Below are 13,138 nucleotides of genomic sequence, written 5' to 3'. Positions count from 1 at the left end.
AGGCCAACTCGCACTTTTCTTACATGACTTACTGAAAGCCTTGCATCAAGGCACTCAGACACTAGCACTATTTCTAGATTTCCGAAAATCATTTGACTGAGTTCCACACCTATCCTAACTGTCAAAAGTTCGCTCATATGGGGTATCAAGTGAAATCTGTGACTAGACTAAAGATATTTTTGTAGGAATGACGCCGGCCGCGGTGGTCTAGCGGTTCTAGGCGCGCAGTCCGGAACCGCGCGACTGCTACGGTCGCAGGTTCGAATCCTGCCTCGGGCATGGATGTGTGTGATGTCCTTAGGTTAGTTAGGTTTAAGTAGTTCTAAGTTCTAGGGGACTGATGACCACAGTAGTTAAGTCCCATAGTGCTCAGAGCCATTTGAACCATTTGTAGGAATGACACTGCATGTTATCCTGGAGGCGGAGTCATTATCAGATGTAGAAGTAACTTCGAGTGTTCCTCACGAAAGTGTGTTAGGACCCTTGCTGTACATGTTGTATACTAATGACCTTGAGGGCTATATTAGTAGTAACCTCAGACTTTTTGCAGATTATGCAGTTATCTATAAAGAAGTACTGTCTAAAAGAAGCTGCATAAATATTCAGGCAGATCTTGATAAGATTCCAAAGTGGAGCAAAGATTGGCAGCGTGCTTTAAATGTTCAGAAATGTAAAACTGTGCACTTCACAAAACGAAAACACGTATTATCCTATCACTATATCACAAAACGAAAACACGTAGTATCCTATCACTATATCAGTGAATCACAGATGGAATCAGCAACTCATACACATATTTGAGTGTAAGTAGAATGACCACATGGCTCACTTAAGGGAAAAGCAGACGACAGACCGATTTATTGGTAGAATGCTAGGTAGTTCAATCGTTTACAAATGCTATTGATGACAAATGACTCGTGTGACACGTTCTAGAAAATTGCTCAAGCGTGCGGAATCCTTGCCAAATAGGACTAATGGGTGGTATTGAACGTATACAGATAAGGGCAGCACAAATGGTCACAAGCTTGTTTAGCCAGCGGCAGAGTGTTACAGTGATTCTGAGGAAACTGAACTGGTAGACTCTTGAAGACAGATGTAAACCATTCCCAGAAAATCTACTAACAAAGTTTCATGAACCGGCTTTAAGTGATGATTCTACGAATATATACTACCCCCTACGTATCGCTCACCTAGGGGTCGTGAGGACAAGTTTATAATAATAACAGCAGGCACAGAGGCATTCAAACAGTCATTTTTTCCGCGCTCCACACGTGAATGGAACGGGAAGAAGCCTTAATAACTGGTACATTGAAAAATTACCTCTGCCATGCACTTCGCGGTGATTGCAGGGTATGGCTGTAGATCTAGGTGTAGATGTAGTTTTGGTAGCGTGCAGGTGTAAGTACCACGGTTGTTTTCGTGCACTGACAGTCTCTAAGTATAATAATTCCCTAATGGTTCTTCTACCGATAGTCAGTTACGTCGTCTGTGAAGAAGCGTCATAATATCAGACAAGTAATTTATACTTGCAGTGGTCTTGTATGGTACCAAAGGTTTCCTGGAAGTAACGTAGAACGGAATGTATGTTATGATCTGTGTTTATTGCTGGTTAACCTCCCCTGTCCCCCACCCCACCCCGCCTTCCCACGCCTCATCCCCACCTCTCACCAGACACACCAGACACTAGCAGAAAGCTTAGTGAAGGTTACTTCCCATGTGGACATACAGTTATTCCAGAGTGTCAAATAGTTCGATATTGGTACTGTTTCCTCGCTTTCCTCCCGTAATATAGCTTCCTGGATAATTCCTTTTCGGTACGTATCCCCGTTTTCATTTATTCGTTCTCTTATTCGAAACTTAAGATTTCGTTGGAAACGAAGCAGTTCGCATTAGTAATCCGAAGACAAAAACCCGAGTTTCGCAGATCGATAACAGTTTCAATAACTTGTTATTTAGCAGAGATCCCATTTTGGGCGAGGCAGAGACCCCGAACGAGAGGGAGCATGTGGAATGCGCGGACAGTGGCTGGGGGTAGGGCGGCTTGCCTGCCACCTGGCGGCGGCCCGCGGCAATTACGGAGCGGCCACGCAGCGCACCGCACGACTCCCGATAATGACGCGCACACACTTTAATGATGATATTTTGTGAGCTAGTGTTGATTCCATTTTCTTCCACTTAAGATGGTGGCCGGCGATTGGTGTGGGACGGGTTTATTAACTGCCGCGCGCGCCGGTCGGCCCGCACGATGGGCGATAAGGCGCCGGGCGGCCGAGTCTGTCCGGGCGCGGCGGGGCGCAGCCGCAGAGCGTTTCTGTGCTCTGTGGGCGCAACAGGCACGCCGCGGCGTTGACTCCCCTAGCCTAGAGAGCCTGCCTGTGTAGGGAGAGAGTGGGCAACCGGACGATACGGCGGCCATTTTTCTGCCAAACTGCGGGCGGGACTTCTGAATGGCCAGTAGTGGAGTAGTGGAGTACACACTCACCGAATCAAAAGCACAAGACAATATGGCGAAATCATCCGTGAAATGCCTTTCTTTACAGCTATGATATCTCATAGTAGCATACTACATACAGCACAGGAAAATCTGATACAGTGGCTGTAAAAATCATTCGTTACTTGCATTTATCTCCTTGCAATGAAAGTAACATAAATAAAAAAAATATAGTGTATAGCATTTGTTTTGTATCGGAAGTGAATAACGATAAAGATTTAACGTACCTGTATTACGTCAGATGAATGAAAGTCGTAAGCAGTTGTTTATTTGTGACATGTAAAAACTGTGAGACGTATTAGTACTTCTTGTCACGTCTTCAAACTTCTCGCATGTCACAAGTAAACAGCTGCTTACGACTTTCTTTCATATAGATAGAATACCTCTCGTAGATAACAAACGGAAAAGATTACAAAAATCAGGTAATGTTAAATGTAGGCTACTGTAATAACGACCAAATATAACAAGAAAACTACCGTATCCCTTCTACCCCACAGTAAGAGTACCTACAATTATTTACTACGAATAATGTTTCAGCAACCACGACAAAATGAAGACAGCGATCTGGGAAACGTCCTGCCCTAACAGCATTAATGAAATAGTTATAAAACTACAATCAGATTACCTGGCCTAGAAATCAAATGACACTCGTGGAAATCTTCAATACAGTACTATGACACTAAAGGACGTAGTTATGAAGTTATGACGTCTGCAGCTTAGCAAAATTCTTACACATTACATACACAATCTCATTTTAATTCTATGTTTATAAGAAAAATGTGTTATAATAATTTTTACACAGCCAATTTACAGGTCTGTTTTCAAATTTAACTATGTATATTGCAAGTTGTTTTAAATGTAGTAAAAAGCAAAAACGACTTCCTTCGCATAGATAAGGGTACTTGGTTCGTTTCCACAAGGCTCCTGTTTGATTTATGTCAGCCCTGTTGACTGCGACTGGCCACTGCTTTCGTTTTTCTTCATTGCGCGGAAATGCTAACATGCGAAATCCACCTTCGCCTCTATTGGAACAGCCAAATGCAGAACAACCTGGCATCGTTTACGAACATCTGCAGAACGAATTACAGATGTCAAAAACAATACTGTACAATTACTAACGTGTTTACTTCAAACATGTAGGCCTACCGACTTCATCACAAAACGCTTCATTATTTCAACTCGTATGTAAGATCCCAAAAGCTAATTACGTACTAAAAACGATATACAACTAAATCGAACATGCATGCACAACGCATAACAAGTCTCTCAATAATTCAAATACCTTTTAATCGTTTCCAAAAGTCCTCTGAATTTCAACTCAAAAGCACGGCGAACATAGGAAGCGCGAGAGATATTTGGCGCCATTTTTTGCCAAAGCTAATCAACCAATCACGGGCAACTTCACCTATGGCCACTCTCTCTGCATACAGGCTCTCTACCCTAGCCCCGTTCTTACCGCCGCCACCCGCACAAACGGTAAACTAAACAGCCTCCACATGCAGCGCGTGATCCAGCCAGCTCGTGAACTGCAAGCCCACTGGAAAAAAAGTCACCTCAGGGGGATAACACGATGAAATCGTACAACACTGCCTGTTGGCTTGGTAATTCAGAATTAGACCACCACCAGAAAGCAGGGCACCTGACCCTACTCGTCTTCTCCGAACTGAGACCAAGGCAACAGGAGGTGTGGACAGCGCTGCCGATCTGGACACTAACTTAAATCCTTGAGCTTCCGCCATTTTGGTGTCCTCTGCTGGGTGGACTTGGGGGAATAAACCAAACAGTGAGGTCGTCGGTCTCATCGGATTAGGGAAGGATGGGGAAGGAAGTCGGCCGTGGACTGTCAGAGGAACCATCCCGGCATTTTCCTGAAGCGGTTTAAGGAAATCACGTAAATCCTGAATCGGGATGGCCGGACGCGGGATTGAACCGTCGTCCTCCAGAATACAGTGTGCTAACCACTGCGCCACCCTGCCCGGTTTGGTGTCCTGCTAACCACTAATTGCATCATTCGCGTTCCGTGCTCGCTGCTGATTTTTTCGTAATATCTAACACTTGAACGTAATATATTCTAGACACAGCGTAAGCATCACAACTGCATGGCAAGTAATGTGATATTTTAATCTTATTTATTAGTCAAATATCACTTACGAGTAGCTTTTAGATCCGAAACTTCCTGGCAGATCAAAACTGTGTGCCTGACCGAGCCTTGAACTCGGCATTGTCTCCACAATATTCTACTTTCCAGGAGAGCTACTTCCGCAAGTTTCGCAGGAGAGCCTTTGTGAAGCTTGGAAGGCAGGAAACGAGGAATTGGCGGAAGTAAAGGTGTGAGGACGGGTCGCTAGTCGCGCATGGTAGCTCAGCGCCACACAGTTTTCGTCTGCCAGGGAGATTCATATCAGCGCACACTCCGCTTCAGAGTGAAAATTTCATTCCAGTTTTAGATATAATAATACATTACATATGCGAATGTAGGCTTTCTCTCTAGAAGATGATGAGTGTCATTCTCATCATCTTCTGGCGAAGATGATGAGAATGACACTCATCGAAACGTCGCGGATTTTCGACGCAGCTACCCGAATGGCAGCCCGGGAAGATTTAATCAATTCATTACATGTTCCTGTTTTTCAGCCAAGTTTGTCTTTTCCCTGACCTTTAATTCCTATTCCAAATTTTTCTTTGGTTTGTTTACTGCTTCTTCACTGTACAGGCTGAATAATATCTGGGATAGTCTACAACTCTTTCTCACACCCCTCTCAATCACTGCATCACTTTCATGCTTATGCTTTACATTCATCAGTCATTTTCGAGAACTTTCAGCCGATTTTTAACCAGCCATATCCTTAGATACAAAGTATCTTACCCTACACTAGTTTCTCGTGGCATGCCGTATCCAGCTGATGCCATTCATCAATGATTAGACTGAATTTTTTTCATGTTGGGAAATGAGAAGGAGCGAACTGTTTTACTTCATAAAAACTCTCTATAGCCAAGATCGCATAAATACTTATTTATTCTTGACGACCGGTTTCGACAACTTTGCTGTCATCTACTGGTCTAATTTCGGATACTGCTAGGCTACCTAATTTTGAGCATCTGACAAATGCGCCCTTTTATAGATTTCATTTTTTATTTTGTTTCAGAAGGTGGATGAGAAGAAGAGAAAGTGTTGAGCAGAGGAACATATGAAGATGACAATGGAAATCCTTAGAAACAAGGAAATAGGATTGTTAAAAGCGTCCAAAGTGTTCAAAGTGACAGAATCTGCACTATTAGATTACGTAAAGGCAGTAAACTTGGAGAGGAAACTGGACTATAGGACTGGTAGAACTGTACTTTAGCAAGAGCATTCAGCTCAAGAGAAGTTAAAGTTCAACACGGCAATTTTAGAAGACCTAGGAGAATCTTCAAAAAAGGGAGAACACCAAACCACCCAAAAACTATCCAGTAGAACAAGAAAGTGGCTAAAATGAGTAGGAGACAATGAAAACCGACATGTGAGTTATCATCTACTGATAATTTCGAAAGTTCTGTTCACTTGTCTCGACAGACGATGAAGATGGCGTAGATGAGGAAAGCATGTATCATTCTGTCCCATACCGCGAAAATAAATCTGGAGGAGATAGGATAAGGTGTTTAGGATGTTTGCGTTGGCTACATGAACTGTGTGCTGGGACTGAGAAACAGGGCTGGAAGACGCACAAATGCGAAAACTGCAAATGATAGCCTCAATGCAGTTCTACGTGTATCATTATTGTAATCAAACTCGAATATCTCAGCATCACTTTTTGTAACAAAACAATATTCCTGTACGTTTGTTGTTTTGAATTTTTCTTATGAAATTATCCTTTCCGAAATTAAGAACCGCACTATCTGAACTTGCGTACACTTTTAGTACACTCTCCAAAATGCACAAGTTTTCTTGACATAAATAATTAAATGAAATGTGTTGAGTTTCAGTATAAAAATGTTGTATCTTTTTCATACCGTAGTCATTTTTGGAAACTTTCAGCTGATTTTTAACCTCCCTTGACCTTAGATTTCCTTAGCTATCCGAAAATAGGACATACTGAGAAATGAGAAGGAGCGATTTGCTTTACTTAATAAAAACTATAGCCAAGATCGCATAAATACTTCTTTATTTTCGATAACCGGTTTCAAAAGACTTTGCTGTCAGCTTCTGGTCTTCAGAAATTTTCGTTACAGAACTTGTTCACTGTGAGTTGGAACCTCAAGCTGAGTTGTCACGTTAATGGGTGAAATGTAGCACATTGTATAAAATTTTGTCAGAAATAAAACATTTACACTCAAAAAGCGCCTTGTGCACATGGCCATGTTCACATATGTAGCACTGATAGATGACTGCTAAATCTTGAAAATCAGAATATAACAGTAAAATGCAAACTAGCACATTTCATTACGTTAGCCTGACATGTTGCATTCATTGTTGATCCACTTTAGGCGACGATATGGTACAATTGGTACAGCTGGTTGTGTTGTACCATATTCGCCGTCTGAAGTGGACATCAAGGAATGAAACATGGCTAGCTAACGTAAACAGATGTGCTAATGTGTATTTTACTGTATATTGTGGTTTTCAAAACTTACAAATCATCTGTGAGCGTTACATATACGGACATGGTCATGTGCACAAGCCGGTTTTTTCTATTGTAAATGTTTGTTTTCTGATACTCCTTTGTATAACGTGCTATATTTTATCCACTAATATGACAACTTGGCATCAGATTCCAACTCACAAGCAACACAGTTTGTAACAAAAATTTTTGAAGACCAAAAAATGACAGTAAAGTTTGTCTAAACAGGTTGTCGAAAACAAACGAAGTTTTTACCGCTGGTCGGAGTGGCCGAGCGAATCTAGGCGCTACAGTCTGGAACCGTGCGACCGCTACGGCCGCAGGTTCGAATCCAGCCTCGGGCATGTATGTGTGTGATGTCGTTAGGTTAGTTAGGTTTAAGTAGTTCTAAGTTCTAGGGGACTGATGACCTTAGAAGTTAAGTCCCATAGTGCTCAGAGCCATTTGAACCATTTTTTACCAAATATTACATCCAGTAGAGCAGTCGGAAGCAATCTTTAGTGAACCGCCGACCTGATATATATACTTACATGAGCTCGTGGACCGCACACGGTCTTTGGTGATGAAATGTGCAGTGATGAATTCTTAAATTAGCTTTCTTAATATTAAATTCAGCAGACTTCTTATTTCATATTCTAGTAAAACCTTTTCGCAAACTAATGACAGCAGGAGCCCCATCAGAACAAACTGCAGCAAGTTGACTCCACTGATGATGGAACGTTTTGAAGATTGTTTTCGCTTTTCGTAAATATCTTCTCCAGTAGTGGTCACTTTCAAAGCCTGTAACGCTAATAATTCTCCCGCTGTATTGCGCTCCACATCTACACAGCGAACGAAAACTGCTGACCTGTGTGTGACAAATCACTGCTCTCGTCCGAAGGGATTGCAAAGCCTTGAATAAGGCAGCACGATTACACAAACTTTTTTAAATATTATCACCCATCATACTAAGTCGTCGAACAACTGCTCGTCTCGATAAACACTAGATGGAAATAGTTTCCTTTATTGGGATACCGGTTGCAGTGCACCGCGTTACCAGGGATGTTTAATATCTGGCACTCAAAATGGTTAGCCCTGTGCCTTGTTGATATTCATAGCGAATGCAAGCCGCATGGGAAACTGCAACCGCTTTAAATCGAAGGGCGTATTTGACTCACTGGGTGTCAGCGGAATTTTCACCTACATGAAAAGTTGATTAGTGGCGCCATCTATCGTTGCATTTTGCGATAAGTATCTCGTTGTCATCTTCTTTTCACAGTTTCAAGTAGGGCTGTGATTGAGCACGACTCGAAGTGTTCGAACAGTTCACGTGACAGTTCGGCAAATCTCGGGTTCTGGTCGATCTCATCGGTCTTACGATCTAGTGACATGTTTGGTATCATATCCGTGACGTGCCTTTGCATTTGTGTTGCACTATGGATTGTAATTATTAAAAAAACTGTGGAACACGGACTACGATATCTTCTAGTGTTTATGTCATACGTTACAGCGGCAACTAATCAATAACGAAGAGTTTGCAATCATTTTTCTGTCAAATTCTCGAGCTTTCCCTTGTCCCACGATCTAGTTACGCCTGATGGTACTATCTTCAAGACTTGTATTGCCACTGTAATTTATTCTCGTAACAGCAATTACAGTCAGTCTACAACGATATATTTCGTTTGTTAGGCTTTTAATTTTTCTTAATGTTCTACATTGTTTCCTCTGAATGTAGAAATTTGAAGTAAATCTGCGAAGAACCTTGACGTAAATCGGTCAAGTACTTTTGAGATGTCTGGTAAGAACGTTTCTCCTTTATATGTTTTATATTTATATATTGTGTACATTGAAATATGCTAAATGTATCTCCACTCAAATATTTATTAGCGGATTGTGTAGAAATTTGAGGTAAATCGGCTAATAACTTTTAGAGATTTTTGGTTCAAATGGCTCTGAGCACTAGGGGACATCAGTCCCCTAGAACTTAGAAATACTTAAACCTAACTAACCTAAGGACATCACTCCCATCCATGCCCGAGGCAGAATTCGAACCTGCGACCGTAGCGGTCGCGCGGATCCAGACTGTAGCGCCAGAAGCGCTCGGCCACTTTGGCCGGCAGAGATTTTTGGTAACAGCTTTATCGCTTTATATATTACATCCATATGTGTTCCAGGTCAGATTACGAAACCTTACGTAGACAATGACCTTCCTCTGGTCTTGAAAGTAACGTGTGCAAACTTTCATTGAGAACAGAAAAAACTATAGATTCGTACGATTTACGAACAAACGAAGAAACGGACTCTCTTCTTTACATATATAGCAGATAGTACATCTACAATCTCTAAGAGTCACTTTTTCACTATTTCGCATTCAGAAAAAGGCTTTAACGATTTAGCACTTTTTCTGTTTATTATAAAACTAGCTTTAACCGAATTGTCGCCCTGTGTCCTAGGGTTGGGAAACATTTGCTGTTGCTCGTTCAAATTGTAAATTAATATTTTTACTTTGTCTTTCTGCAGTTCTTCTGTAAGATGTCATCTATTAATGTTTTCCGTAAAAAAGTGCCTTTTCATATGATATTCCTTCAGAGCAGATAGTGATTTACTATACAACAAGCAGATAGGTTTATCTTCATACATGGTAAAGAAATAACCCATCGTCCACTTCCCCTGAAGATTTAGCTGCATCTACTTTTCTTACTTTGCGAATGAACTCAATAAAGACGTATGGAAATGCATGAAATTAACGAACAGCTAGCTCAGATCTTTATGCGTGAACCGGCAATAGATAACTAGCTTGTCCGCCAGGCTATAGCCCCTGCTGCCGTTGATCAAATCGGCACATTTCGCGAGTAATCGCTAATTTTTTTTGCCATTGTCGCCTACTACCAACGTTTGTGATCTGTCATTGTGGTAGCACAGACGTCGGCAGTAAGCTTTTAATAACGTCTGTTTGCTGTCAGCAGTGATCCAGAGGCGAAAATACTTCTCCCTGCACACCTTCACGACAGTGAGCTGTTTCGCCAACTCTTCACACGCACATGAGCAGATGGTCTATAAATTTGCACTCAGGCTAGAAACGAAACGACACTGCGCATGCGCTCAATGAGCAAAATTTTCAATACTCGGCGTCATGAAGTGCAAACCCGAGGCGAGCCGACCGTTGGTGGAAGTATTCGAATATGCTTACTGAGTGGAGTCGAATGCGAGTGCCTCGCTCTCTATTCTACGAATTTCTTCAGCGGGCAGAGCTGAAGTCAATCATGGATCGGATACGGCCTGCGGCTCTTCGGTTGCCCTCCCGCGCTGTAGAGAATGTATGTGCGTACTTGTTAGTACACAAGAACCTCGTTTATCCGGACTGAGTGGAACCGGATGTCATCTGGATTACTGAAAATTCGAATAATCCGGACGTATTCCACTAAATCCAGAAACTCTAAAACGTACTACAATATACAGATCTATTATTTGTGCACTAACAAGAAAAGCCTTTCGGGCCCTTAAACTCTATAGTTACTGCAGTCTACTCGCGTTTAGTTAGTGAAATAGTGTGTACGTGTTTTTTTTTTTCTTTTGCGAACTAGTTTGGCGTTTCAGAGCAGTAGGATCACACAGCCGTTTCACTAACATCAGTTCGGATGGAGTTGTTTCTGACTGACGTTCTATGTAAGCCGTAAGTTTTTCCAGCGGTTCCGTAAATGAGCACATCATTGTAAACGTAATAAAATGAATGGAATATCAGTGTAATATAGAGTAACATACGAACACACATTGGTAATTCAAACAGAGATAATACACCACAGCGACACATCATGAATATTACGCAATATATAAAAATTTAACAAGTACACTACTCAAATAAACTATTTTTTTGGACAAACACATATTTACAAGATTAATAATTAGTGTAGCAATTAGTTATAATTTTTTCTCCAGCCACATAATATATTAATCAGACTAGATCGCGGAAGGATATTGTTCCAAAGCCAGCAGAAAGCCCATTCCCGCCTCCGCCTGCTGAAACTCCTGTCCGGCCGGTCATGGGGATTGCATCCTTCTACCATCCTCCACACCTACAAATCCCTCATCCGCCCTATCCTCTGTTATGCCAGCGTCGCCTGGATCTCCACCCCCACCCGCTTTTACAAGGCCCTCCAAATCCTTGAACGCCATGCGCTCCGCCTTGCCTTCCGTATCCGCCTTCCTTCCCCCACACGGCTCCTGTATGAACTGATCCCCTTCCCCCACCTCCTCTTGTTCCTCCAACATCTCCGCATCCTTTACATTGTTTGCAGGGTTGATCCCCCCACCCTCTGGTTTCCTGCTTCCTCTCCACCCCCCGCCCGTTGCCGCGCCTCTATCGCTGTATCCCTCCGTCTCTCCACCTCCACATCCTCCATCTCCTTCGTCAGGGCAATTTCCAACGCCTCCCCCTCCCGGATGACGAACTTCGCCGTGACATATACCCTTCCCTCCAACTATAACCTGGCCTTGTTCCCCCCCCCCTCCCCAGGGCCCCCTTCTCCTCTTTCCTCCTTCTCCCAGAGCGGATTTTCCTCCATCCCCCCTCCCCTGAGACCCTGCACCCCATACTTGCCTCTCTCCTTCCCACATCCCTCCCTACCTGGCCCTCTTCCGCGTGCCCCCCCTTCCCCTCCCCCATCTCTTCCCCTCCCTCCCTTCTTCAGGTCTCCCTCATCTCCTTGAACCTGGCAGATCCTCTGTCTTGATCATCATCAGTGTGCCACATCAGTGTTGTGTTTAGTGCTGTTTCTCGTGTGCGTCAAGAGGTGTGATTTTAATTGTGTACTGCCTTGAGGTTCGCCGTCAGTGTTACGTTGTGTGCTATGCCATCCGTCAACACCTTTATGCTCCAGTCATACTGTGCCTTGTGTTCTTTTAATCGCCGCAGTGTGTGGCCTTTTGTGTGTGCTACTTTTAAACAGTTTTTTATCTCCATTTTACAGTCACCCCGTTTTTTTGTCTATTGCCTTCCATGATGTTCTCCCTTTTTTATATCTATGTTCGCCTTCTTCTCTCCTTTGCTGTTTTTACATGTCTTCTATTGTTTTGTTCTATGTCTTTCGGCTGAAGAGCAGCGCATATGCTGCTGCCAGCCCGCCCCGATGGGGAATTGAAATACAATAAAGGAAAAAAAAAAAAAAAAAAACCTCCGATTAGTCAGTGTGCATTAGTCTGCACCTGTCTATAGTCAAGTTTCAGTCTGCGCCTAATAAGATTTCCGTATTCCTGTAAATAGCCGTGAAGATAATTGAATAGACACTTTGACGAGTATCAGAGATATGTGAGAATAAGATTAACGTACCAAGACCAGAGGAACTTCAGATTGTCAATTGTAAATAGCATCCAGAACCAGGTTAAGTTATTTTTATGCTTGTTATTATTTTAATAAATGTGTGTGAAAATTAATCAAGTTCTGTTTGAAGTTGGTCACCGTCAATCTGCTACTCTAAGCGTGCAAGTGGCATTTCTATCGTCTGACCTAACGGCAGAAGATAAACACGCCACGATAAGACCACGAGACATATTGCTGACACTCGCCTACTTCGTTAGAGCGACAAGTCAAATAATCTGATGGTGTGTGTACCTAAGGTCTTACAGTACGCACACCACATCGAATTTTCCTGAAGAGTGATGTCTGTGCGGATGGTGCTAACATGGGTTTCCCCACATAGGGCCACTGAAGTTCACTAGGAAGTCATCTTCGTCGGTTGGTGTTGGTGAAGGGATATCTGTAACCACTATCTCCTGTCTTCGTTTTGTTCTCTTCTTGAAATATGCTATAAATTTATAATTTCCTGCTTCAAAATTCCTATATTTTCTTTAAAAATTAATTATGATTGCAGTAAGTAAATGAAACATAATATCAAAGCGCAGGCAAAAGAACCCCATGCAGCCTCCCTTCCATGTTGTGCTGTGTCGGCAATAGTGTCCTCGACCTGAACGGATTAGTACAATTCTGCTGCGGGGTGGGGGCCTTGAAACTTATTAAGAGGTCTGTGTAAAACACTACGGCCTGCATACAGTTACAAAATTGGAGGCTCTAGTA

The sequence above is a fragment of the Schistocerca piceifrons genome, chromosome 2 (assembly GCF_021461385.2).
Source record: "Schistocerca piceifrons isolate TAMUIC-IGC-003096 chromosome 2, iqSchPice1.1, whole genome shotgun sequence".
Taxonomy (NCBI): Eukaryota; Metazoa; Arthropoda; class Insecta; order Orthoptera; family Acrididae; genus Schistocerca; species Schistocerca piceifrons.
The sequence above is the reverse complement of the archived record's forward strand: the minus strand, read 5'-3'. Positions refer to the sequence as shown.